Raw genomic sequence first — 6,000 nt, forward strand, 5'->3', positions numbered from 1 at the left:
TGTTTTTGAACTTGGATGAGAATCATTGATTGGTATGATTGGTTTGAAGGGTTATCTTGTTCAATAAGTTAAAGCTTGTCTCGTGTACCTTCTCCAGTCATTCTACATACTAACAACGAAAATCTAGTCGAAATCTACTAATCATTGTAATGTACTTTTTGATGAATATCACTGAACAAAAGACATTGATATTCTTTAATTAGTGAATTAGGTCACATTCTACTATAGTTATTCCTTAATAAGGCATTACTTTATTACAGAAGATGCATGTGTCAGTTCTCCGTGTTTAAATGGAGGAACTTGTATAACAGCCGGATGTAGCTACTACTGCAGATGTATTGAAGGTTACTCAGGATATCAGTGTGAAGGTAATTCTATATTAAAAACACGTTAAATTGTGTTTTTGCAAACACAAAAGGAAGAATCAATCGCATTTTGTATTCATTTTTAGTTGCCTACATTTCCACTTGATGTCGTATTTTTCTTGTGTTAGAAAAAAAGTTTCTAAGAAAATTAATAGACAATCACATTATTTCTTATTCACGTATAACATATCGCATAACATTTGAATGGTTTATTGTGAATTTTTCATTCTTTTTTTTTTTGATGTAATTTGTAAGAAAGAAATTTTGAATTTACTTTTAACTTCAATTTAAACATTGCCAGAATTCATGTCTGTAGATTTTTTTATACAAATGTCTACACCTGTGGCTCTCATGAAGACAACTAGAAAATTATCTGCAGTTGTGTTCGCCTTGTTTGCCAAGAGTTTTAAGACCTTTTAAGACGTCACTAAAACTGATCATCTGGAAAATGTTCATCATGTTTTATTGTCTTAGATACCAATATAGTGGAGATGAGATTTGCTTGTATCGTTATTTGAGAAGCCAGGCCTAGACCGAATAATTGTGTTCACTGTCCACACGATCCATACACATGTGCGCAAGATCCAAATTTTGTCAGAAGGGTTTCACCAAAACGAACATACACAAGATTTTTTATTGATATAAATTTCATTAAGGTAGTAACAAAACAAATGGTAACTCACGTTTTACAAAACTGATTCCATTTTCATTTTTCTTTGACCGCATCGGTGGTTTTGTGGTAGCGTGCTCGTCTCCAGTGCGGCGGGTCAAACCAAAGACTTGATAATTTGTACTTGCTGCTTCTTCTTTAAGCACGCGGCATGTAGGAATAAGATCAAAGACTGGTTGCCTGGAAGTCAGAATAATGCGCCTTGGTAGGGTGACATGTCTTTCAATTAACCCCAAACATACGACATCGTATAAAAAGTAAGATACAGTTTTTTTTATAGGAATGCCTACATATACACCTACAATTTAACATCATGAAATGCTTGCATGAGTTGTGAATAAAGTCCTTTCCTTGAAATGAATGCAAAATACTTTAAAAGAGTCTCCCTTTAGAAGATCTATTTTCAATCTTACTAAAATTCCTGCTTCGTACTGAACCAAAAGCATATTCTCAAAGCATTTAACTGTCTAGAATTAATAAACAATGTTGGTATGGAACAAATTGTGATAATAAGGTATATATTAAAGTAAAAAAACCTTGATGTTCTGAATTTATAAGATCAACTAGATGCATTAATCAGCCATGAAACTTGACAGACAGTTCTAACTTTAGTTCCAAAAATTGTGGCAATATGCGCGATTCATTTCAGGTAGGTGACAATGATAGACTTTGTCTGCATTCCTTTAGTTCAAGTTCTTTATTAACATTTAATAACCCCAAAGTGTTAAATTTTTTATTATTAAGTCCTCTGCTATTAAAAAACACAAATGGTGAAGCTCAGTCAATCCAAAAATATTGGAAAAAAGTCTATTAAATAAATGGCTCAGTTTTACAAGAAACAACCTGGAAAAAAAATCCAAAAAAGAGCCTAGGGCCGCTTAAAATTTTTTGAAACAAAAAGAAAATCACAGTTGCCAAAATCCCTGCAACGACCGCGTAGGCTTAAGCGATCTTTGAGACCAGATTGAGGTCATCTGGTTTATAAACCGAGATGTTGACTCATTTTCAGTTTGGCATCGGCAGACCTGCCAGGAAATACACATGCTCAAATTGCAACGATATTCCATAATGCATCACCTTTTGTACAATCTGTTGATCGGATCATGCAATCGCAAAGATATCGCTGCTGTATACCAATCATCACCAATAATACTTACTTCCATGACATCCATTTCTACTGAAAGTTAATCGACCATTTTCTACATAAGGAAATGTCTGTACCAAGTCAGGAATATAACAGTTGTTTTCCATTCGGTAGATGTGTTTGAGCTTTTAATTTTGCCATATGATTTTAATTTTCCTTGGAGTTCGGTATTTTTGTTATTTTACTTTTTGCAACGAGTAAGCGACCCCAAAAATCTATACCTATACTTAACGATAATGACCAGAATGATGTTATCGTAAAAGGAAAGCAAGTTTAAATTTAGTCTTAGACAAGCTTGCTTAATATCCCTAAATTTTTGCAGAAATATTCTAGTTCTTCCTTTTTAAGAATTGCTTCATGTTTTTCAGGAAAACAATTTTACTCAATGATTTTCTTGGAATCACTTCATCTGTGTTTCACTGGAGACTGTTAATCTTCCGCTTTCTGCCGTGTTTTTACTATTTGATGATGCCTTTGGTTTGATTGACCAAACCGGCAACGAGTAAGGTTGTGGTCATGGAGCATTTCATAACTAGGCTAGGACAGACACAGATCTATGTTAACCAGTTACATATATTCATTATTTAAACTTAAAGTCCTATTACTCATGTGAAAGAGGTATTTTTATTCAATGATAGATCTGAGTCAATATAAGGTGTCATGTTTAATTATCAGAGTTGAAAAATAAATAAATGGAAACTAAAATAGATATATTCATATCACAGACAATTATCAATTCATTAATATTTACAACATAATCATTTCATTTTCACTTTTCCAGTGAAATAAACATTACATTGTATGTATGAGAAGGGTCTTTTGTCTTTTGTAGACGAAACTCGCGTCAGGCGTAATTTATTCTAAACCTGGTTTCTATGATAAATTTTGATACTCTATGTTTTTTTTACAGAAACACCATGTTCTTTGGACCCTTGTTTACACAATGGAACTTGTGCAGTGCTCAAGAGTTCTTTTAAATGTGCTTGTGTGGATGGATACAATGGATCAAAATGTGAAGGTTGTAAAACTTTTCTTCATTATGTCTTGGTTGTCATTGCAAAACTAATTTAAGTTCCTCGATTGTAATTTTACCAAACTTGAACTTAACAATCATAAGTATCACGATGGATGCCACTACTAGAGCAGAGTCTACTTACCCTTCCGGAGCACCATGGCCTTGGCAGGTATTATCGACTTTGAATGTTCCCTTGGAATCTCCCGCCTTTTGTTTTGTAGAACTGTCTCTGTTAGATAGCACGTTATAAAATAGAAACATGTAATTTTAAACATTTTTTTCTTGCTTTCCATCTGCCCTTGCTATATGTTGTAAACTTTACATTCGAAACGTTAATGATTGGCGTACTGATTCACCTTAAGATTTTCAAAGGAAAAAAAAAATTTACTGTATAGGAAATGCATGAACTACACGGAAATCACCCCATTTTTTTCTTATTAATTTTCGAAAATCAAATACTGTACTCTTAATTCATTTATTCAGTTCTCGTAAGATTAAAAAAATATTGGTTTTTTCCGCATAGAACAAAACGAATGACCGTTTTTGATAGCAAATACTACAAGTATAATTTGTATTTGACGTTTATAATTCGATCTGCCGTGACTGTATTTCCACATCTTGAAAATTCCGATCTGATGACCACTATTCTTAATGCTGCATAAACAGATTCCAGCTTAAGAGTAAATCATAACCCAGCTACTCTTGTGCTTAATTTATTTGCAGTCATATTGTACGACAGTTTACTTTGTTTCACTTGGGTAAATGCATACCCAACTGAAGTAGGTCTTTTTGAAATATTTATAGGATTCTGCCGAATAAATAATGGCACAAAAAAACGCATACATCCTGACTTCTGATAGATTATACGTACCATCTACGAGAAATTCATTTAAAAACATAGCTTTCTTTAGATGAGGAGTATGTGCATTCATATTACATGAGTTAAACATGTGCTTGTGTGGATGGATACAATGGAACAAAATGTGTAGGTTGTAAAGAATGACAACAGTAGTATACCGGTGTTCAGAAGTCATAAATCGATTGAGAGAAAACAAATCCGGGTTACAAACTAAAACCGAGGGAAACACATAAACTATAAGAGGCAAACAAAGGAACAATATGAACACTGAAGTGCAACAAAAACAAACGCCAACATATATAGAAACGAACTATTTGATAACAACTGCCATATTCCTGACTTGGTACAGGACATTTTAAGAAAAAATGGTTGGTTGAACCTGGTTTTATGGCTAGCCAAACCTCACACTTATATGACAATGTTAAAAATTATTGCTAAAATGACAACACAACGTGACAGAAATACAGCACAAACAACACACGCAAGAACACTCATCACAAAGAAAAACTCTACATTTTATTCTTAATACCAAAACGTTGAATTCGTTATTTTTTGCTTAACACTTATTTTTTTTGTAGTGAATGTATTTCAAATGTTCGTTACATATCGATTAAAGATATATTTCTCAACACGATATTAGTAGCTACCTGAAGATACATTTTCCTCACAAATATGAAGATACATTTCCCCAATGCATTACTTAGAGGTCATGCTGTAAAGATATGACTAGAGGGGCTTTTTATTCGTGTTTCATTTATGTCATTTTCAGAAACACCGTGTTCTCTGCACCCTTGTTTACACAATGGAACGTGTACAGTGCTAGGGAATTCTTTCAACTGTGCTTGTGTGGATGGATACAATGGAACAAAATGTGAAGGTTGTAAACTTTTTTTTTCATTATGTCTTGGTTGCCATTACAAATCATATGTCGGATTAAGGATGGCACAAAGTTGAATAAGCATGAATCTCAATGATTATATGCACCAATTAGCGAGAAGTTCTTTTTAAAATTAAATAGCTGTTCCCAGCTGAAAACGTGGGTCTTCAGATTGCATGAACATAAACAAATGACCACAATTTACAGCAATCGAACATTCTTGACAATATAACTGTTTTCTACTAATAACAAATACTTTGAAATATTTCCTTCGTGTACTCGTATTTTCTAGTAGCGTTTTTGAATGTACGTTCTTTAGCGAGGAAAGATAACGGCATTCTTTCAACATGCAATTTTTAAACAAATCTCTCAAATCTCTAATATATCAGATATTACAGTTGTCTACTCACCACTGCTCGAGTTGCTTTGAAGAAATCATGGACGCGCAATACATCTGTACCGTATTTATGATTAGTGTCATGACATTATCTCACATCTCTTTTTCAAAGTTATACCATGTGACAGCTCACCTTGTTTGAATGGTGGTACATGCATACCAAACAAAAGCAGTTACGTTTGTTTCTGTTCGACTGGATACAATGGAAACCAGTGTCAAGGTGATTAACTTTGAAACATCCTATCATGTAACATAGATGCACTGATTTTTATTGTGATGGCGCAATATATGTAAATTACATGAAATGGTATTTAATGTAAAACAAACTTTAATTTATTTACAATACACAATTAATCAGGGTCTTAAATGAAACTAATTTTTAAACCGTTTACAACAAAAAGATGAATCCTTTTTTAAAAAGACGCACAAAAAAGACAAACAGAAAATAACATATGTATTCCCATGCCAAGTTATATGCATTTACACTACTAATAAATGTTCGTTTTATGTGACTTGTGGGTATACGTAAAAAAAAAAAAAAAAAAAACGCATTTAATCAAGCCATAATCGAATTCAGACGGACAATACCATGACCAAGAACAAAACACAAGAAAGAAGCCTTTTGAGCAAAGGAGTAGAGAATTTCGTTGCTTCGTTTAATTCAGCAGCGCCT

This window comes from Mytilus californianus, unplaced genomic scaffold (genome assembly GCF_021869535.1).
Source record: "Mytilus californianus isolate M0D057914Y unplaced genomic scaffold, xbMytCali1.0.p SCAF_13, whole genome shotgun sequence".
NCBI lineage: Eukaryota > Metazoa > Mollusca > Bivalvia > Mytilida > Mytilidae > Mytilus > Mytilus californianus.